This window comes from Saccopteryx bilineata, chromosome 6, assembly GCF_036850765.1.
Source record: "Saccopteryx bilineata isolate mSacBil1 chromosome 6, mSacBil1_pri_phased_curated, whole genome shotgun sequence".
NCBI lineage: Eukaryota > Metazoa > Chordata > Mammalia > Chiroptera > Emballonuridae > Saccopteryx > Saccopteryx bilineata.
In genome coordinates this window covers 137286733-137310482 of record NC_089495.1, presented here as the reverse complement: position 1 = coordinate 137310482, position 23750 = coordinate 137286733, and positions in this window count along the sequence as shown.

Sequence of the window (23750 nt, the reverse complement as noted above, 5' to 3'; positions counted from 1 at the left end):
TCTGTCTCTCAATCCCCGCCCTGTGTTCAGAGCCTTTCCTCAGCCACAGTGAGATCTGTATGTGAGCCTCTACACATGGCATCCCAAATTATAACCTCCCAAATCCCAGGATTGTTTTTGGAGGGCTAAAAATTGCCAAGCTCAGAAAAACAAAACAAAATAAAAATGGCAACCTTGTTTGCCTTGCCAGTCTGTCAGAGCTGGAAAAATAAACTTCATCCTCAAAAAGATAAACACACACACACACACACACAGCAAACACAGGGAGAGAGGTGCCGTCAGAGCCCAGAGACTCTCCAGGCCGGGGAGCCACAGAGGAGGAGACCCCTCACAGAGCAGGGAAGGGCAGTGTCTTGCTATCACAGTGGCCCACAGGAAGAGTGCGGTCCCAGCTCCAGAAAGAAACAGAGTTGAAAGAACTCCGACTTTGCTCTCTTCCTATCACCTAGACATCCTGGGGCAAAGCTCATGCACGTGAAGCTATGTCTCGGGACAGCTCTGCTCATCCCTCCTCCTGCATTCATGCCCGTGGACGGCCCCAGTGACCCGGTTAATGGACACTTGTTTACCTAGTCTCATTCCTTCTGCGCGGCAGCATCAGGTATAGGATGCCGGGAGCTCGTGTGAGGGTCCAAACCGACACCAGCATACCAATTCTGCAAATCACGGTTGGAAGGAATCAAACCCATTCATTCCACTGCTGGAAGGAGTCAAAGCCATTCTGCTGCCTAGTTCCTGGAAGATTTCATTTTACAACCTCTAATGAGACACAAAATTCAAAAGGAGGCTTTGGCGGGTTTCTGGAATAACAGTTTATATTAATATTCTGCAGGAATCCTTTCTTTCAAGTACTCCAAAGCAGATGCAAGGAGGTTGGATGCGGCCCCAGCACTGGTTCCAGCCAGAATCCGTGGCATGGCTCAGCAGCCGTGATGCCAACCTCAGTGATGTCTCTAGGGATGTGAGTGCTAAGCTGCACACGCTGCCGTCACTGTCCTCGTGCGCGCACGCCCTGGTCTACCACAGCTCTGCAGGGCAGGTCTGCCCCGAGCTGAGAGGCTAAGAGTCGCTCACCACACAGACTGGTTCTGCGTGTGACCACGAGGCTCCCGTTGGTGAAACTTTGCTATTTGTCATGTGCTATACTCGACGCCCTGTTGCAACGTCATGTAACTCTCAATGTCAGCCTCGGATGTTGGTAATTACTATGATGCTCATTGTTCCCACGAGGAAAGAAGACTGGGTACAACAGCTGATAAGTGGAAGAGTCAGATGTGCACCCATCCAGTTCTCTCCGGTTCCAAAGTTCACACGTTGTCACCGCACGGCTTCAATGCAGATGCTCCCATGATAGAGCGAGGTAGGTTTCAGTTTGCTGACAGTCACAGTGCTCTTTATTCTTCCTGTGTCAGGGGAACGGGGCTCAGAACTGTTGATGTTTCTCCTTCCCAAGTAGCTCCCAGATATTCAAGCCCCCCATCTCAGCCCCTTTAACCCCATCTGGGCAAGCCTGTGGGTCCCATCAGTGCTAAGATGCCTTGGCTGATGGACCTCCTGCATCTATGTCCCTGGACCTTAAGTGCTGGATTTAAGACTACTGATGCCCTGGCCAGTTAGTTGGTTCAGTGGATAGAGAGTCAGCCCGGCATGCCCTGGTTTTGATTTCAGTCAGAGCACACAAGAAAAGCAACCATCTGCTTCTCTCCCCTTCTCCCTTCTCCTTCTCTCTTCCCCTCTCATAGCCATGGCTCGGTTGATCTGAGTGTTGGCCTTAGGTGCTGGAAATAGCTTGGTTAGTCAGAGTGTTGGCCCAGGATGGGGATGCTGGGTAGAGCCCAGTCTGGGTGCATGCAAGAGTCTGTCTCTCTATTTCTCCCCTCTCACTCAAGCTCTCTGAACAATAGTCCTCAGTCCCTTAAGATGCCACTCAAAACTCACCTCATCTAAACTACCTTTCCTCTCTCCCTGGACAAAACAAACTGCTTCCTCTGAGGCCCCCATTGGAGTCTCTACAGACTATGACACTTGTTTTTCTGATTCACTTAAATACCTGACTCTTCTTAGTATAATAAAGGCCTCTTAACAATGCCAGCCACGCTTTACTCCGGCGGGAGTTCCCCCACACCCTCAGTCAATGCTTAGCTCATGCATGTTGGCTGGCTGGGTGCATCCACAAGGACACCGGGGCTACAGAGGCCACAGTGGAGGATGCATGTGGAGAGTTTAGAGTCCAGCACTGAGAACAGATGTTTGAAGATGAGACTGGCCTCTCATGTCGGGGCCAGGTTCCGCGGATGAAACTACAGAATGTCCTTTTGAATTGAGTTTCCGGTAAATGCATACATAACCACGAATAGTTTTAAGTAGTAGACATGCCGTCTAATCTTTGGGGGACCTATTTATATTGAAAAGTTACTCATTTTCTGTCTGAAATTCAAATCTGACTTAGTGTCCTGTGTTTTACCTGACAGTCCTAATCATACATCCTGCTGAGAAGCTCATATAGTCACTAACTGCCCGGGGTCGACACACAGAGTATATCAGTCAGCCCTGAAGGGCCCATGGTTGAAAGCATGTCCCCCTCCCACGGGACAGGTGAGGCAAAGGTATGTGTTTCCTGGCCTGGGTTCCTCATCGGTGGTCCGCACTGGAGCCGGATTAAGTAGGAATCACCTCAGTGCCTTATTCTGCATCACGGAATTATAAAATCATAAATGCTAGAAAACATGGAGGAAAAGAGAGATGAGAGTGGGCGGGAGGTGGTGGGAGGCGGGGGGAGGTTTTAAAAAAACGAAGCAGCCAATGGTCTTCATCAGAGATCCGCACAGCTTTGGGGAAGATATTTCCAAAGCTGAAACTCGAAGGGAAACCACATGGAGATGAATGCCACCTTCCCCAGAATCTTTTTGAAGCTGAGGCCAAATGCGTGTCTCCAGAATCTCTCCCCCCATCGGTGGCAACTCCTGACATTCACGTCGGGCCCATGGCACCTGCTTCTACCACATGCTAGTGTTGAACATTGCTCAGTGTTTCTAAACTCGAATCCGCTCGCTGCCACCAGCGAAGAACAGATGCACCAGGGACAGCCCATCCGAAAGTGGGTGGCTTATTATGAACAACTCGGGGTCTATAAAAAAATCCCAACACACGCTAAAAAAAAAAAAAAGAAAGAAAGAAAATAAAATATAAAAACTGCCGGCAGCTCGGAGAAATGTCTTCGGGAGAGAAGAGAACAGTTCTCTGGAAAGGGTAGGCATCTGCAAAGGAAACTTGGTTTCAGGCACGGCTTTGCACTTGAGCATAAGTTCCTCCAAGTTCAGTCTGGCTTGGACACTCAACAGAATGGAGCCTGCGCTCCACCCTTGGGACATCTGAGGGCTGGTCAGGAGGCCCCCTCCGCAGAAATTCAAGGAGAGGGCCCCCTCTGGGCGTGTGTTTCCAGGGGACAAGGGTAGCTATCACTCACTTGGCTGTGGAAGGATGGCATGGTGATAGTTCAGTCCTTCCTCCTGTGACTGATTGGAGCTTCTTGTCTAGTCTACGTGGTCCAACATGGTGGCCAGGTGACACACCTGGCAGGTGAACCCTGCAGAGGTGGCCAGTTTGCATTGAGAAGAGCTGTCTATGTGAATTACAAACATAGACATCCTTAGAGAGAGAGAAACAGAGGAGGTCACTGGCAATGTTTATGTTGGCTCCGTGCTGAAAGGATAAAATTTAAGATGAATTTGCCTTAATGAAGTCAGTTATTAAAATCCATGTTACCTGTTGCCTTTGAAACCTTTCTGTAAATTAAAAAAAATTCAGTTGTAATTCAAAAGAGTTTATTTAAAAGTTTAAAAGTTTAATTTTAAAAAAAGAGAAATTTTATTTATTTATTTTTATTTTTGGCTCAACTGTGGGGCTCCCATTAAGTCTAATGTGTATTTTAATTGAAGTATAACTATTGTTTTTGAGTCAATGAAGAACCTGCATGCCACCCAGTTCCTGGTCACTCGCTCACTGGCTCAGAGGCCACAGGAACCCCTGTGCCCTCCTACCTCTGCCCCTTCCATCCTCCCTGGACTCTCCTCCCCACCCACCCCCACCTGGCAGTCCTGGGCCAACAGACACGTCTCCTGCTTGAGAGAGAAGGGAAAGTAAACAGGAACTCTCTTGCCTTCTTAATTTTTAAAAATTACAGCTAAAGCATATTGGTATGCACTCTTATTCCACTGTGCTTCCTCTTAGGAGAAAGGGTGTCCCTCCTTGTAAAGTTTATCCTTCTACCAGTGATTTGGATTTTATTTTCGCCTTCCACATTTGAGGTTGATTCTATCATCTTTCCTTTTATATTAAACCTTATTCTTTATCTATATCTATATAGCTATCACATGCATAGATAGTACTCAGAATAGAGAGAGACAATGTCTAGAATGATGTTTTGATAAAGTACTACTGACCTCTCTTTGTGGGTCTCTTCTCTTATTTTCTTTAAACTTCATTGTCTTCATTTGTTTGTTTTGTTTCTGTTCTTTTTTTGTTTGTTTCTGTTCTTTATGTTTAGTAATTCTTTCCTTCCTTCCTTCCTTCCTTTCTCCTTCCTTCCTTCCTTCCTTCCTTCCTTCCTTCCTTCCTTCCTTCCTTCCTTCCTTCCTTCCTTCCTTCCTCCCTCCCTCCCTCCCTCTTTCTTTCTCTCTCTCTCTCTCTCTTTCTTTCTTTCTTTCTTTCTTTCTTTCTTTCTTTCTTTCTTTCTTTCTTTTTTCCTCTCATACAAGGGCAGACTACTTCCTACAAGGTTGTGAGAATTCACAAGTAGCTTCTGAGGGGACACCTGGGACGCTTTGCTGTCCTATGACCGGTTCTGGTGCCCCTGGCCACATCCGTGGCTGGCTTGCCTCAGTGCTTTGTGCCCGTAGATAGCACACATCTGGAGGTACCTTGTGGAATAATTCCTTTCTCAAAGGGAAGACAACATATGTTTTATTTTTTGTTGTTTCTCTTTCCCCATCGAAGCACCTGCACAGAGTACTCACACTCACTGAATGACCATTTGTTGACTGAAAACCTAAGTAATAATAGAGGGTTACTAAGTGCCCCAAAGGACTTATATTTAACTCACACAGTCCTTTCGACAACCCTGTGCGGCAGGCAGGGTTGCCATTCCCATCCCCCCACCCCTGGTGGGGACACTGGGACATAGAAGGTTTGGATATGAAGTTGGTTGACTGTAGAATCCAGGCTCTTAAGCCAAGCAGAGTCTCCTAATTAAATTGTTCACTTTGTAACAAAGCTTTTAAAAAATCAAACAGAAAAGGAAGATCATCTCTTATGACATTTTCTCTTTCTTCTTGAATTCTGGAAAGTGGATGATGACGTCATGAGCCTGTCCTGCTTTTCCGTGTTTTAGCTCCGCAGCCAGATGGAATGGAAACAAACCTGTCTTCGCAGCATGTTCAGGTCCTGTGCCATTGTCACTTGGCCGAAGGCAAGGCGGCCTCACCTCTGTCCTGAAACAGGGAACAGGGGAGGAGTTGGCTCATCCTTCTACATCACCAGCTCCCGGGCAATGAGAAGCTCAGTTCTCCCAGAGTGTGGCGGAGGGAGGAGCCCCTATCTCTGGGTCAGCACGCTCGGTGTCTGAAGATGCGCTGCTGCGGGCTGAGAATGATTTATTGCAGGTGACGCGGGTCCCTATTTACACACTTGCAAAGGCCATCTCTGGGGCCCAGCTTGCGCCGGGATGCTGAGCTGGGATAAATACATGAATAATTGTTTTGATAATATTAAGCAGGCATGTGTGATGTCGCTTTGCAACATCTGCTACCCACAACATAAACAAAAGGCGCCTTCAGGGGTATGTGTACGCCCCTCTGTTCTCAGGAACAGCAGAAGGAACCCAGTTTGGGAAGCCCTTGTTGGTGTCAGAACACCAGTGGAGAATTTATTTAAAATACCAACCACCCTTTTTTCCCTCTAAGATTTTAATTCAGTAGATCTCAGAGCAAGGTAAGAAAATTTGAGAATTTTATTTTATTAGACTATAGCAAAGTTTATTTTATTTATCCTGTGTGGCTAGGTTGAGAATCCATTGGCCTGATCCCACTTCCTACAGAACCCACCTCTGATGTCATACTTGAGATCTTTTAACAATAAGACCACCAGATAAATGATTGATGAATCTTGATCAGTTCTAATAAGGGATTTGACTTGCTACCTTGCAAAGAACACCATCCAACTTCACAGCCCTGGCCAGGGTCATTCTGATTCCTGAAGCAGATTATTCTGAATTATTAAACAGGTTCTGTGCATACAGCAAACTGACCCCTCCCGGGAGCTTCCGGGGCTTCCTGGGCTTGTTCTCAAAGGGCAGTGGGACTCAGCAGAATTCAGAGGAGGCAGGAGAGTTCCTTCTCAACCTTGTCTCTCAGGAATCTGGAATACAGCACAGGAAAGATAAAGCAGGGGAAGGCTGTAAGGGACCCCTGCGGCATGTCGCTCTGGTCATGTTTTCCATGACTGGAGACCAGCCACAGGGCACCGGGAGCTGGCAGATCTGGGAAGACCAGGAGGGACACAAAACAGTGTCCCCAGTGGGCTGATGACCACAGAGCAGATGATGGTCAGTGTGGAGAGAAGGACACACAAACCAGGTAACCACATTCCCAACCCCACAATGCAACCAGGTAAAAGCCAGCACACTCCTTACACACAACTTGTGGATGTGGGGTGGGGCACCACATGGACTAAAAATCAGATTCCACCCTCACTGTGGCCATGAAGAAGGGGGGAACAGAAAACAATCTTGTGATAAAACAAAGGAAGACCACATCCTTGCCTACCTGAGAATGTGGACGACCTGGTATCCTGACCACTTTTTCAAGGAGCAGAATCATTTTCTCTGTCGAAATTTTTACCTTGTTCAACCTGTTAGGGCCACTCAACGTCAAGTTTTCTTCTTCATGTTTCTTTCTGACCAATGGAGGATAGAACTGCTCTATTGAATATTTTCCTTCCCCAAGCCCTGGCTGGGCAGCTCAGTTGGTTAGAGCATCATCATTCTGATGCACCAAGTTTGCAGGTTCAATCCCCAGTCAGGGCACACACAGGAATCAACCAATGAGTGCATGAGTAGAACAACAAGTCAATGTTTCTTTCTCTCTCTTTTTCTCTCCCTTCTCACCCGCGGGCCTTCCTTTATCTCTCTAAAATCAATCAATAAAAAATTTTATTTTAAATCATTATCTTTTTTTTTTTTCCCAGACTAAACATTCTTACTTCCACCATACGCCATTCGGCAGAGCTGTGATCTACCCTCCATGCACATAGTAATTAGCACACATTCACCCTCACATGGGCGACTGAGCTGTTATCTTTCATCGCCCAGACATGGGCTAGGATATTCTTTTTCTTAAAGCATAGTTTGATAAATGCAGCTTGGAACATTAGCTGTTCCAATAGAAGTTTTGAAGACCCCATAAAGTGAAGACCAGGCATAAAGCACAACTTAAGCACTCCCTTGGTACCTGGCCCGTTCTGAGTATCGTGGGAGATGTTTGTGGGTAGAGATATGGTCCCTGTCCTAGAGGTCTGTGGCATAAATTTTATTAACTAATCTAGATGGTTGTGAAGCTCTCCGACAAAGCTGTTTAATTTTACTTTTATTTTTTTATTATTTTCTACGTATTCAAGGTGTGAGGATACAGATCAGCTTCTGTAACAAAGACTCCTAGAAACCTAGCAAGTCTAGAGTAGAAAAGGTGGCAGCTCTGATACGTGGCCATCCCCGTGTTGGGGGCATACCAGTCCACATGCACTCGAAGGGGCGGGAGGGGGCTTCGCCAGTGGCCACCGGTCTCTCCCACACACCACAGGAAAGAGGGGGGTCCATCGCCACTCTTGTACACAATCCTTTCAGTCTTTTCCACCAGAACAAATTCTGTCAATCAAATGTTCCCCCTTTGATGTTTATTTTAAAGGAAAATTAGCCACATGCATCTGTGTCAGGTAGACTTCTCATCCAAATGCAGTTTCCCAACAGCTGCCGGGCATTTAAAATTCCTGGTGGGAAATAAGCAAGTTTGGTTTTGCTGTAGGGAGCTGGGAAGTTTAAGTGGCATTTACACTCAATGTGCCAGCACATGCCAAGTCACTTCCTAAAGAGAGCAGGGTTTGCACGAAGGCTAAACAGAGCCGATGGTGATAGAGACCGTCTCCAGCCCTCACTGACCAGATCAGATGCATTAGATGTACTGTCAGGTAATAACATTCCAAACAAAGGCACCTTGGATACACAAGGGCTCCAGCATCACATAGAATTACCTGGTGTACAAAGTGTCTGCCCACTCACTGTCCCGGTCAGACTGAATTGCTTTCCCGGTAGCTGGCTCTGTACTTTGCAGCCTCTAGGACACCCTGCTCCTAGCATCCTAATCTCTCCCAGCAGAAGAATAGCTTCTGGACCTTTCTCCCACTGTGGAAGTTCAGAAATCCAGGGCACAACCAGAGTCTAAGAGTTCTAATGTTGAGAAAGGACTAACAACACCCACAACCAAAAAAAAAAAAAAAAAAAAAAAAAAAAAAAGGAAAGAGAAAGGAAGGAGATCTTAAAAGTCAGGCTCAACGCAGCAGTAGCATGGAGGCCATACATCGTGACTCAGTTTCCCTTCCTTGTCCTTGAAAACCCCCTTGGTCGTTGACCAAGCCTGAGCTTCCAGCCACCTACTGGCTCCGTAATGTCCCCTCTAAACATCTTTCTAATAAATCCCCTTTGCTCGGATGAGTTAGGACCAGTGTTATCACTGAGCACTCCCGTGACAGGGGAAGACAGGGAGACTGGGCATTCTTCCTCAGCCTCACAGCGGGTGAGGGACAGGACCCAGCACGGTACCAGGTCTTCTCATTCTCTATCCAGTGATCCATTTCTGCCAGTGGCTACTCTTTTAACCTCCCTTGTCTTCTGAGAAGTAAAATAGACGTTTCCCGTGGAGCCTGGGGCCCCTTTCCTCTGGGAAGGCCCGGATTGAGGACTAGTTCCCCCCCCCCCCCCCAGCTTCCCACCACAACAGCCAAGGGGAGCTCTCGGTTCCGTGAGTGGCAATCTCCACCCCCCACATACATCTGTTGGAAGAACCACACACGCTTCATTAAGAAGTTGTGGGCCCTGGCCGGTTGGCTCAGTGGTAGAGCATCGGCCTGGCATGCGGGAGTACCTCATTCAATTCCCAGCCAGGGCACACAGGAGAAGCTCCCATCTGCTTCTCCACCCCTCCCCCTCTCCTTCCTCTCTGTCTCTCTCTTCCCCTCCCGCAGCTGAGGCTCCATTGGAGCAAAGATGGCCCGGGCGCTGGGGATGGCTCCTTGGCCTCTGCCTCAGGCGCTAGAATGGCTCTGGTTGCGGCAGAGGGACGTGACGCTCTGGATGGGCCCATCGCCCCCTGGTGGGCGTGCCAGGTGGATCCCGGTTGGGCGCATGCGGGAGTCTGTCTGACTGCCTCCTTGTTTCCAACTTAAGAAAAATACAAAAAAAAAAAAAGTTGTGAATTTTCCATAGCATCACCAAACTGAATTATAAATACATAAAACTCTTCATCAGAGGAAAGTGTTTCTTATTCCTTTGATATTCCAGTACCTTGAATAGCATGGACACTCAATGACTTTGGCTGAGAAAATGAATGATTAATAAAGAAGCAAAAAATATATATAGAATAGGCATCTCAAGGGGGTTTTTCTGAAGCATTTGGGTCTTTGGAAAGCAGAATTAAGCATCTATAACCTTATCCACAAACGAGTCGCAACCTCCCCTCCACCCTCAGATCTAGGATTTCTGCAGCTTCTGTAATGGGAGAAGCAAATATTTTCCTGCGCATGGGAGGTGGAGGGGTTGTCAGCAACTTCTCTGCTCAAATGTCAGGGAGAAAGAAATAGGAAACCTGTGGGAAGGCTTCTCTCAACCTTGTCCTATGACTGAAGATGTTGAACAGCCCAGCTTCCCAGAACTGTGTCTGCTGCAATGTCTCCAGACTGCCAGATTAACACACATCTGTCTTCCCCAGTGTGGGCTGACCAGCAGGCCAGTGATGGCAGTGGCGACCCTGGGTACTTAGGTGGAAGTGGAGGACCTCAAAGAGAGTGGCAAGTATGCTGGCCTGGGCATGAGGCTTGGCACATGGCCGTGGGATCTGGCATATCCTGATGGGGTTCAAGAGCAATGGACAGGTAGGGGTGGGGCAGAAAGAAGCAGATCAGGGGTAGAGCTGTGCTAGGACAGATGCAGACACAAGGAAGATGCACGGAGAGAGGTACAATAAGAGAGGCTGGGCCCTGGCCAGTTGGCTCAGGGGTAGAGCGTCGGCTTGGCGTGTGAAAGTCCTCGGTTCGATTCCCGGCCAGGGCACACAGGAGAAGCACCCATCTGCTCCTCCACCCTTCCCCCTCTCCTTTCTCTCTATCTCTCTCTTTGCCTCCCACAGCCATGGCCTAGTTGGAGCAAGTTGGCCCCGGGTGCTGATGATAGCTCCATGGCTTTACCTCAGGTGCTAAAATAGCTCTATTGCCAAGCAATAGAGCAATGGCCCGAAATAGGCAGAGCATAACCCCCTAGTGGGCTTACCAGGTGGTCAGGGATCCTGGTCAGGGAACATGTGAGAGTCTGTCTCTCTGCCTCACCACTTCTCATTTAAGAAAAATAAAATTAGAGAGAGAGAGAGAGAGACAGAGAGAGAGGGGGGGGGGCTGGAGACAAAAAGCCTGAGGTATTTTCCCAGAATAGACAGGATAGTTTTCCCGGGCATCACTGACATGGTTCCCAGAATTCTACGTTCTAGAAATTAATGCAGGAGCGAACACTTTGCAGGTGGCAAGCTGAATCGAGGTGTAGAGGGGTTCTATTTTTTTGGTGGGGGGCTGGCTCTGAGAGTTCACACAGGAGTTGGAAGAATGACTCAAAGGGTTTGAACAGGAGAATGAAACCTACAGCATACAAGGTCACTTCTGTACCATGCCCGTCCGTGGGGGTCAAGCCACCTGTGTCATCGGCTGGGAAGGAGCACCTGTTCTCACCTTTATCATTGTCCCTGGGCACAGATGTGGCATCACAGATAAAACCTGCAGCAGTGACACTCCTCTGACTTCCCTGGAAGGCAAAGCACCCTGCCCCCTTCCATGAGAACTGCTTTTTATAGAAGTGCAAACAGGCTCATTGATCTCAGTGCCTTCCTCCTGCTGGTGTTCGACAACAGCGGAGCGGACTAGTGACCAAGGCTGTCTGCCCCATGATCATGTAAAGGAGAAGGTCCCTGGTCTAACACACTGAAACAATTCAGTGTTTGAAAAAGGGATGAAGGCAGGAAGGGATAGAGAATCAGGGAGTAGGGTAGTCAGGCGAAGGACTTTTGAGTAAAACGAGATTTGTTTTGTTGTTTTGTAACAAAGGCCGATCAGTGCACAGACACCAGTTGCAGCCCAGCGTTCCCGCCGAACACCATAAAGGAAAGGGTATGTTTTTTCTAAAGCGATGCCATCTGAGCTCCTAAGATCGGCCTCTTCTGTTGGAATGCTGGGAAGCTGCCGTCTGTCGTAGAACCTGCAGGTGCAGTGCCAAAGGCTGGGTGGGAGAACGTGGTATTGACCCTCACAAGCAGCTCAGCAGCTACTTGAGCGCATTAGCGGGTTGTGATGGTTCAACCCCTTCCAAGGCAACACACTGAAGGCCAGTCTGTAATATCCATACAGGAGAAAGGAGTTGGTACTTACTGAGATTTCACCGTGTGCCCAGCCCTCAGAGAGCATTTACACATGTATGTAACCCTTGGGGGCAGGCATGAAGGGACTTGTCCGAGGTCTTACGGAGTTCGAACCTGGGACTCTGACTGTGATCTGGATCCTACTGAAGACCTCATTTCTGCCGCTGCCGTGCTCCATGTGTGGACAGACCCAGTTAACTCCGCCATGTCCCCAAGGGCAACACATTCTCTGGCGTGAGCTGACCTTTCTGAAATTCTGAGCACTGAGGGAACCGAGTCAGAAGTAGTCGGGACCATGGAGCATAGCCCATGGCTCCAATGCCAAGCTCCCATGCAGTAGCCAGCACCCTCCTGCGTTAGCTTCCGGGGTGTCCGATCGGACATTTTCTGGGGAATCTCGGCCCATCTAGAGAGTCTGGTGAAGTGTCCTTGCTTTCGTAGGACTTGCTGAGCCATGTTAAAAAGACGCTCTCAGGCTCTCTGAGGGCATCCAGGGGCCGGGAAGCCGTGCATGCAGAAGCACTCAGTGAAGAGTGAGGTTGATCACTGGTTCTGATAAATCGACAGTGAAATTAAAAAGCTTAATTATTTCAGCATGAATTCTGAGAGAAGTCTTTTCCCACTGAAAGTTTCAAAGCATTTCACAGCAGTAAAACATCTGTGACCCAATTTACCAAATAATAATTATAATAATAATTTTGAATAAAAACAAGAGTTGTTAAGGTAGCAAAGAGCCACAGGACAGTTGAGAGCCCTTAAGCTCCCTCCCCTCCCCCGAAAGGGACCCTGTGCAGCAGGCCTTCCAGAGGACATCTCTCCATCTGAGTACTGAGGGCTGTGTGGGGAGCAGATGGGGGAGCTTCTGCAGGAGCGCAAGCACCCCCAAGAAGAGTGGATAAAGGTCCGTCACAGAGCCAGGACCGGAGGAAGGGAAGCAGGGAGAATTCACCAACAGGAGGAGAATGACCTCTGGGAGCTGGTGAGGAAGATAAAATAAGAATGGATGGATTTAAAAAAAAATACAGAAAATAATACACTGGAAAAGCTATGACACACACACGTTATCTGAAAGCCACCGAATTAGAATGATTCCAGGATGTTTCTTTAATTCCGCATTTGTGTGAAACTTGTGAAGAAAGGTGGGAGGAACCAGACTCAAGGGTCTCAGATTTAGCTTGTAAAGGTGTCGACGATGTCAGGGGCTCCCATATAGAGGTCAGGCAGGGCTCTAAAGGAAAAATAAAATAAAAACATGTCTTCAAGAAAACTGAAATTGTTTCAATATACTCAATAAGGATTCACAATTCTTGAGTGATTTGAAGTAGATTATTTTAAACTGATATAAAACTTGACAAAAATCTGTTCTAAAAGATGTATGGAATATTGACGTATGATAATTTACTAATAGGAGAAAAAGTAGGCAAACACTGACTTCTGTAAGATGTGGAACTTAAATTATATAAAGAATTAACTGGGTTGAATCAATGGTGGGAATCTTCAAACTTTGAGCCCTGAATCATTAGTTCAATCTAATTCTCCAATCATATGCAAATTAATAGGCATTTTTATAAGCATATTCCATTCTAACAAGGTTCCATTTATATTAAAGAAAAAAATACTTATGTCCGCACAAAACTTATGTCCCCTTGAGTTTTCTAAAATAAATGCATACCTGACAGCATTTTCTGAGGGAACTACTTGGCTAACCCAACCATGCTATTAATAAACAGCCAATGGGCTTTAAAAACAGAATTCCTCGTAGATACCTTCACATGCAAAGTTAATGTGTTAATACACCAAAGCATCATTTCTCGGCTGAGGGAGTGGAAGCCACCTTTCCCCTGAGCTCTGGAAGAACATTCTAGCACCCATCTCTAAATAGTGACATGAACTGCCAGTAACCCACATCCCATTCTTATTAGAAGTCAGTTGTTGTTGAATCAGCATGGTTGGTGAGAAGAGATCATTTCTCTGAAGTGTGTTGGAACAAGCAGCGTGAAGAAAGCCGATGGTTCAACAGCCTATTCAACATCATCCTGGTCAGACACCGGGTCCTGCATTGGATCTGCCAAATCGAAGAGAGTTTAATATTTTGCTGATCATGTGCATCAGAGCTGCCCCACAAATGCCCCTATAGTCTCGTCGTTCAAAGCCTTTACCAAGTTGGGCAGAGAGAAGGAACAATTCATGAAATTGCTTAAAGAACAAGCGCTCCCATTTTGCCTCTGCAAGAGGGTTGGCAGGGTGAAGACCTCTCTGGGTGGAGTTGGTGTATTGGGGAGTGAGGTGGGTCTGTTCTGCACAAAGGTATGAAGTGGTGGACACCGGGCCCCCGGGGGGTGCACACCAGTCCAATGGAGCAGGGGATGCTCTCCAGGTGCGTGTGACGATGTGGGAATTAAGCTTCTGCTTCTGTCCCATTTCATAATTCCAACTATCTGGATTTTTTTTTATGTGAACTTGCCTAATTTCTATGTGAGAATATAATTTGTAGAAACAAGCAGTATGGGAATGAACTCAGTGGCATAAACATCTCATACCTGTGCGTTTGAGGAAGCCCATAAATGACCAATTGGCAGCCTCTGTTCCAGGTACCCCAAAATCTACTAAAATATACAGCCTGACATTGGGGGCCCTTTGACTGGACATCCTTGTATGCTGCCTCCTGCCAATTTGTGTGCTACGAATAGCTTATTCTGATCACTGGGGTTTGGGGGTGCTTTGCTTCATGTTTCATGTAGTGAAAAGGTTGAAAGGATGTTATTACAAGTAGCCTAGTGTTTATTCTGAGGATGGTACCACAGACATTGTTGGTGGTACGATGCCCTGCACTCTATAAGAATAAGCAAGAAATATCTGCTTATGTTTTATCACTGGGGGAAAAAAAAGTGCTTTCAAGGGTCAAAGCGTTTGTTTTTCTATCTTACCCGCTCTGTGACATATCGCATTTGTGTCTGCATCTTCATGTAGGAGGCTAGAAAGTTCATACACGGATCAGTGTGCAAACACTTCCGGAGCCATCCCTCTTTCCTTCCCTTGCTTTCTTCTATGTCACACAATCCCCACACTGACTCAATTCTGTGCGATGTACCCTGTTATATAGGCTGGGTTCACGAGTTGTTTTTACCGTTAAGTGGGGCTAAGAGGGGACAGATTCTTCTATGACCTGGCTCTCTGGACAGAAGACCTGCAAGTGGATAAATTTAAACTCAAAATGACCATCTAGGAAGTGGGGGGGCAGAGAGGGAGAGCAGAAGAGAGATACCACAAAAGGCTCAAAGATTTATCCATCACCTACTGGGGGACATCTCTGGTTTCTTCCAAGTTTCAGCAATTATGAAAAAAGTTGCTATCAACATGTGTGTGCAGGTTTTTGTGTGGACATAAGTTTTCAGCTCTTTTGGGTAAATACCAAGGAGCACGATGGCTGATCGTATGGTAAAAGTATATTTAGTTTTGTAAGACACTGCCAGACTGTCTTTGAAAGTGGCTGCACCATTTTGCATTCTCGGGGTGTTAGCTTTTGATTAGAATCTTCCAGATCTGAACTAAACACCCTAGGGGTTGTATATTTGTAATTAAGATACTTCTAAGTATTAACAAACTGCTAATAGAGCAGTGGTAATCAACCTGGTCCCTACCGCCCACTAGTGGGCATTCTAGCTTTCATGATGGGTTGTAGCGGAGCAACCAAAGTATAAATAAAAAGACAGATTTAACTATAGTAAGTTGTTTTATAAAGATTTATTCTGCCAAACTTAGCAAAAATCCAACATAAAGTACTTGGTAAGTAATTATTATTATATGCTTTAACTTGCTGTAACTCTGCTTTATAAATGTTATAAAGTAAAGTTACTTCCCTACTTTATAAATCACCATTACTGTGGAACCGATGGGCGGTTAGAAAATTTTACTACTAACAGAGATACAAAAGTGGGCAGTAGGTATAAAAGGTTGACTACCCTTGTAATAGAGTATGGATTAAAATATGCTGCAAATACATACATATTATATATATATATTCTATATTCTATATATGTATATACATATTCTATGTAATTGTTTATGTTGAGATATTCTAGAGAAAATTATATAACCAAATGTCTAGCATAAATAAAAACAATCTTAATCACAGAAAAATATTCAATAACCCTTTCTCAAAGATAGCTTAAACTGGAGAAATTAATATTAACAGTGAAATCATTTGAACAGCATAATTAATAAATGTGTTCTAATGTATGTATAGAAGTATATTATTATGTGTCCTCAAACTACAAAATATGTTCTTCTCAGACCCACAAAAATATTTTTTCAATTGCAAACATTATAAAGAAAGTCTCAACAAAGTAATAAGAATATGAATGAGAAAAGCCCTCTGTCTAACTACAAGATTTTTCAATTGGAAAAAGTTTATAAATATTATATATTTATAATTTTTTAAAATGACCCTTAATAACTAATGATAACAAAAAAGAAATAGAAATAATTAAAAATTTAGACCAACTGGGTTCTGTATAAAATAACCAATCTAAGCAAAAAAAATGAGGTTGTGGAAAGGGAGGGGTCAATTCATTTTAATGACTCAGTCTGACTATTGCCTTGATTTTTGGCTGGATTTAATGGGGTGAGTTTAGAACTACGAGTAGGAGTGACTAGAATACATAACACATGTATGCACACACATATATGATTCAGTTCAATCCTCTGGTTGCCCGTGTCACACATGCTGGTTGACATGTGTGACATGATCATGATCCCATCATGGCTCTCCTGGGAGGGAACAAAATGCAGGAGCAATGTCGTAAAGATAGCTCTCCGTGCCGCGGAGGTTAAGAAGTTGGAACAGATTTATAGCGGTCTTATCGTGACACTCCCGGATGCTTGGCTTTCTTCCTGTTCATTGCCTCTGGTAAGGACCCTTGGGTCGGCCCAGAAAACACAAGTCATAGAACAATGCCCTCCGAGTGCAACCCTCTGTCTGCATGGCTTTGAGACAGCCCAACGGTTCTGGCTTTGACATCGTTCTTCACTTGGGTTCATCCCGGCCGCAATCTATCCGCCCGCCCACTTTGGGAGGAGTCTCAAGGCTCGGTCCATCTCTGGGCTGTTGCATCCCTGCTCAGGGGACCTGTTGGAACTCCTGCTGGGCCATGTATCTGGCAGATGTGACATGAGGATGCATAAGATCACGGCTGTAACACCATGACATCGTGGTTGATCTGTACTTAGGGACCGGCTACCTCATCCTCTGCCTTAATTGCTGGCTTGTTATCAGCTCCTGTCCTTTGTAACCTAACTTCTCAGGCCACAGTGTCACCTGGTCCCCATCCAGAGGCATTATAGAGTCCACTAAATGTCCCTAGGTGGCTTCCCACGGAGACTTGCTCTTCTGAGAGGTTCCACCAGCCACACAAAAGGAGCTAGTGGGTCTGACCCTCGCCTGGATGGCTCTCCCTGTTCTCAGAGCCCGTCTGCCTGAATCTGATCTGTCACATATTAGCAACTCAACAAATGATTACTCACATTCATGCACTTCCACGAGCACTTATGCAGGCCCTACTGTGTGGCCATCACTGTACCAGGCACTGAAGGCACAACAGTAAGTGCAACAGTTCTAAGAACCCACAAGTTCATCATCTAAAGGAAAGCAGATAAGGAAACCAACCGACTGTGAAAACATAAGAAGACACAATCACTACATAAGATGTGAACACTGGGCCAGGGCAGCCCCAAGGGCAGAGGACATCTGATTGGCGAGGAGGTAAGTGGAATAGAATAAGGAGGTTCTGCTTTCTACTATTTCCTAATCCGCTCTGCTGAGACACAACTTACAGGCAATAAAACACATTCTAAGTATTTGGTTTCGTCAGTGCTGATAAATCTGTGTTGGCCCACGAAACAACAACCACAGTCAAGAAGTACAATGCCTCCAAAAGTTCTCCTGTGTTCTTCCTGATCAATTTGTGTCCCCCTACTGCAAACATACCACTGAGTTGCTTTCCAACAACAGAGGTTAGTCTCCCCATTCCGGGAGTTTGTATAAGTGGAATCACACAGTGTGTGCTCTCCCTGGCTTCTTTTATTCAGCCTGATATTTCTAAAATTCATTCATATTTACATAACAGTACTTAACGTCTTGTGATACTGGCTGTCATTTCATTGTATGCATATGCCCTTTTTCCTTCATGTGTGGATGGACATTTTGACCCGTTTCCAACTGTAGGTGATAATGAATAAAGCTGTTACGAATATTTGTGTACTTATGAGTGTGTATTTTGTGGATTACGTATTACGTGGATAAGGATTTTCTTTTCTCTTGTGCAAATACCTAGGAGTAGAGCCAATGGGTTATGTTTTAAGTTTCTGAATAGCTGTGTAGGAGACTTTTCCAACACAACTATAATTATTTTCTACTCTCTGAGCAATGCGTGAGGGTTCCATTGGTCCAGCTCTTTGGTGACATCTGCTCCTGTGAGTTTATTCACGTGTTTGCCATCCAAGTGGGTGTGTAGTCATATCTCACTGTGGTTTAAATTTTAATTTACCTAATGATGAATGATGCTCAATCGTTATTTATATGCTGATTGGCCACTCAAAAATTTTTTTGCATTAGTGCTTGTTCAAAATATTTTAATTTGGTTGTCTGTTCATTATTGAGTTGCACGTGGGGTTTTTTCCCACATATTTTGAATACATGTCCTACGTTATTGCTGATATTTTTGTCCCAATAGGTGGCTTATCATGCTGTTTTCTTAAGGCTTTTTTTTTAAAGAAGAAAACATTTTACATTATGATGAGGTGCATTTTTTCCAATTTTTTTTAAATACCTATTGTTTTTTTTATGTCATATCTAAAATCTCTGCCAACCTCATAGTCATAAAAGTTTGTTTCTTAAATTTTTTATAGATGTGGTCTAATTTTAACTTTTTAATTCAGTTGAATCTCCATTTTGTATTAGTTTTTTTTCTGCATACCATTTGGTAAGTGGAGAGGGTTATACATTATCATATCTATATTGATTCTTCCAGCCCCATTTCTTGAAATGTCTATTCATTTTCAAATGGAATTCCTTTTACCTCTTTCTTGAAAATCAGTTGGCCACATCTGAGTGGTTTTACTTGGGCTTTCTCTTTTTCACTTCCCTGGTCTATGTGTTTATTCTTATTCTAATGCTGTTTTGATTACAGGTAAAGTGGGTATAGATATAGATATAAATATAGATATAGATAGATACAGATGATAGAGATAGAGATATGGACAGACATAGACATACAATAGATGCATATATATAGATGTATATGTATATGTAGATATAGATAGATATAGATATACATGTAGATATAAATGGATATGGATAGACATACAATAGACATATATATAGATGTAGATATAGATGTACATGTAGACATGGATATAGGTATAATAAGAGGTATAGGTATGTATATAACTATAGATGGACATGGGCATAGACACAGAATAGCTGTAGATGTGTGTGTATGTGTGTGTGTACATACACATGCACACACCCATAGATGTAGATAGACATAGACATAGTGATAGTTCACCCTTGGGGAACTTGCATTCTAGTGGAAACAATGGGACAGATGCACAAATTAATATAATAACCTCAAATATAAGCAATGTTATAAAATGAAGAAAATTGGAGAAATACACAGCAAAATAACTGGCTCGAATAGCAGTTGGTGGGAAGGCGAGCTCCTGCCTTACGCAGGCTGCAGCAATGAGCAGACACTCACAGGAAAGGTGGGGGGTGAGGCGGGGAGGGTTATGTGAATTGTTCCGGGCAAGGAGAGTCCCAACGCCAGGCCCCAAGGCAGGAATGGACAGACAGAACGCTGTAAAATGCTCACAAAATGAAAGCCCATGTGATTGGAACATAGTAAACCAAAGAGAGCATGGCACGAGGGGAGTTCAGAGTCACCCAGGGCCTGTCTCCACATCAGCGCTTGTAGCCCAGGTTTCATCTGAAGAGCATAACTCGGTAGTGAACATAAAAATTATTTTTTACCAGGGCACATAGGAGAAGCGCCCATTTGCTTCTCCACCCCTCCGCCGCGCCTTCCTCTCTGTCTCTCTCTTCCCCTCCCGCAGCCAAGGCTCCATTGGAGCAAAGATGGCCCGGGCGCTGGGGATGGCTCCTTGGCCTCTGCCCCAGGCGCTAGAGTGGCTCTGGTCGCAGCAGAGCGACACCTCGGAGGGGCAGAGCATCGCCCCCTGGTGGGCAGAGCGTCGCCCCCTGGTGGGCATGCCGGGTGGATCCCGGTCGGGCGCATGCGGGAGTCTGTCTGACTGTCTCTCCCCGTTTCCAGCTTCAGAAAAATACAAAAAAAAAAATTATTTTTAAATTTAACAAAAAAGCTATGTCCCTGTAGAAAACTTCATTGCTTCCCTACAAACAACTATAAATATACATGGGTGTACATTTTCACTAAATTGTATGAACTGAGACAGCAAGCATTAATATAACTTCTTTGAGTTCCACACAGGAACATTTTATACGTCCTTCTACATTTAAATATGCACGTCCAAATAGAGAGCATTTCTCTATCTGTAATAATGTCCATACTGACGTATAAAATAGGAATGCTCTCTCCTTAGCATTCATACATTTCCATTATGTAAAGTCATCATACATCCGCCCCCCCAATCATGTCTGGGCTGTGGTCATAGTAAACACCTGTGATCGGCTATTAGGATAAAGGGAGCAGCGGCCCATTCTGATTATCGGTCCCTTCAGGTCACCCGCCTATGAGAACAGCCCCTGGTCTGTGGACAGGATGATGGTCCCATTCCAGGCACTGAGACTTGCCTCTCACTAGACCTGATGGTGGAACTTACTCGGCTAACACAGAGACAGACGTACGAAACGAATTATAGGAGAATGCGAGACAACTGGATCGGGTACTTCCAATCCAGAGAGAGAAAAATGCAGGCACTTTGTTCTAGCTCTGTCTGCAGTGTCTCTATCCCCATGCGGTGATGCCTTGCAGACCAGACAAGAATCAACATTTTTGGTTTGTGCCCAGACACTTCAACTCCAACAGGTCTGCCTGAGTCTTCTCTAAGCCCTGAATGTAGAAATTCCACTCACCCAGTCATAATCTTTCTCTTGGGTCAAAGCAAGGAATATGACAGGTGTATATAGCAAATCCCTTTTAAATACAGCTTACAGTTAAGCTCCCTATTGTTACATTTTTTTTACAATAAGTTAAGTTTAAATCCTTTTATCATTTCACATATGTGTTAATTTCTTGGCTTTTAAATATGGGAAATTAGGGCTTGACTCTTGAACTCATTTGATTTGTTTGTAAGTATGTGATAAGGGACAGAAGAACATGAGGCTACAATGCGTGACAAGTTTGGGGGGCACTGCAATATAGGCCAGCATTGCTATTATTACAGCTACTATTAAAATTAAAATGAATGGGCTGTCAATCGATCAATATATTGTTCTGAATACATACATCATGAATATAGACTCATTGTAACCATATGGGCCCCATGGGTCAAAATCACTACAATCCTCTGTCCTCAGGAAATAGAAAGTTCTTGGTGATATAACAAAAGCTTAGAAATGCTGCATTCTTCTGTTGCTGCCAAAATGTGTTATCACTACTCAGATTAATCAGATCCCAGAATGTTGTCACGATATCAGTTACACACGAGGACATCATCCTAACAAATAGACTGCGATATACATCTTGGCGGAAGCATCTTCAGTGTCAGAACATTTTGGAGTTGGAAGGGCCCTCAGAAACATCAGATGAAGTCAGTCCTGGCTCTGTCATATTTTGGCTCTGAGTTTAACCACCGCTGCTCAAGCACTTCCGGAAAGTGGGACCTCACTCCATCTAAAGCAGCTACTTTTCCCGTGGAAGGAGGCTCATGAGGAAATCTCCTTTCATGTTCCATCCATGGCATACCATGCACCTGTTAGGACTACAACGAGGACTGAGGATGTCATGCTTGTAAAGGGTTTTGCAGAGGCTCCAGGGCATATAAGTCACCAGTAAGAGTCATCATGTATTGATTTTATTTTCCTCTTGCACAATTTTTATCCATGAAAATTCTAGTTACCTTTAGGACTTTGCTTCAGAGTTATACCCTACCAGAAGTCCTTCCAGACTCCTGATCCGGTTGGTCAGTTTCCCTCCCTCGTTCTCCTGAGAGCATGCTGGACTCACTGTCACCATGTCAGGTTTGCATCCCACCTTCTACTGTTGGTGTCCTCGGAGCGGGGACATTGCCCTATTTCCTACGGGGGTTTTTTTATGGTACCCCACTGGTAATCTGTCACACAGGAGATGGCTCATGTGATTTTCTGAATGAATCAGTGAGTGAATAACTATTATAGGGCGTAGGTAAAGTAGCACCTGCTCTACCTGGAACAATGTCAAGTGCTGAGTAACATGACACAGCTTGAAATACGCCTTACCAGAGCGTGCAGCTTTGCTGGAGTCCTGCATGCCCGCGTAGAAGCAGATAAAAAGTGAAGTCATGTTGACTGTAGGCAAGTTCAGGATCATGCAGACAGGCACTGATCAGAAGTGGATTTAGCATCTCCAATTCCTTGATCTAGTTACGACGCAAACTGCTCCTTACACACCTGCCCCTGCAGACCTATTTTTTTAAGGGACAATCAAGCCTTCTACTATTCCGAAAACGAATGCTCATTATGTCATTTTGTAGTGTTTTTATTTTTCCTCTAGATCTAGTGTGGGTTCATAGTTGTTTCTTCAAAAACATTAGATGCAACTAGAGATGCAGTGAGAACTCTTTGATTTTTATACCAAACAGATCATTTACATTGCTCTGCGCTGGTTTCCTCTCGTTCAGTGTTTGTCTAGAAGCAGCAGCACTGTGTGAGCTGCCAGTCAGCTCTGCTCCCTACGAGTGACATTTGCATGCTCTATGCTGAAGTGTCGGATGTCCCATCTGAATGTTTTCTGAACTCTGGTGTGCCTCCTCCTGTCAGAATTTCACACCTATTTATGTTTCCTGTAGAAATTCTAGCAAGAAATAGATATAGCTTTTACACGTTATTTTAGATATTATTTATATTTTTTCCTCAGAGATATTTATCCAAAGAAATAGATACAAAGTTGAAACTAGCTCAAAGGAAGAGGAAAGGACGGGGAAACCGCCGTGTACTATCAGAAGAGCCCAGGGCATGACATTCCCTGCGTGCTCTGTCTTTCTTAGGGACGATGTGATCTTTCATGGGTGTCCTATCTCATGGTCTCTTCTATCTGGACCCACATCTCCCCTCGGGGCTCTAAGTTCTTGATTCCCATAGCAATTGCCTTATATGCAGCTTTGCATTGCCATGACACTGACTCCGCTTCATCTTGTCCCTCCGGTGCTCAGCAGCACGGAAGTCAGCATTTTTTGTTTTTGTTTTTTCACTTAGCTTGGCAGAGAAAAATCGTGTTGAGTGGTATGAGGCTTGTCGACCAGCTATTGCAATGCGGTGAGGTCACCCAGTCCCAATAGGGACACCAAGGACCATGCCCTCTTAGGGGGTCACAGCCCCCACACACACAGCTCCTCTACTGCTGGGACACCACCTCGCATGTCAGAGTGTCTCTTGTAGAAGAGCTACTGGACAAGAAAACCCCATGATTAGATTTCAGCACACACACGCACACACACACAAAAAGAATCCCTTCATATTTATTCCAGAGGCTACCGTGACCATTCTGTTTAAAACTGTGAGTACTGGAAGGATCTGTTCTGTTTCTATAGGCAATGCTTTTAAGTTATTTTTAATTAAATGTCTAAAACCATGGAAGGAGTCAAGTAGTTTCTAAACTAGCAGTTTTATACTTACAGGAAGCATCAAAGCTTTCATTTGCCCTTGTTGATAATGTATGGCTCGATGTGATAGTAGATTGACCCAGTTATTTTTTCAAGCATATACCTAAAAAAAGAATTGGACGTTATGTGCAAATGTGTCTACAGTTGCCATTATGTGGCAACTTAATTAAAATACAGAGGAACACGAGT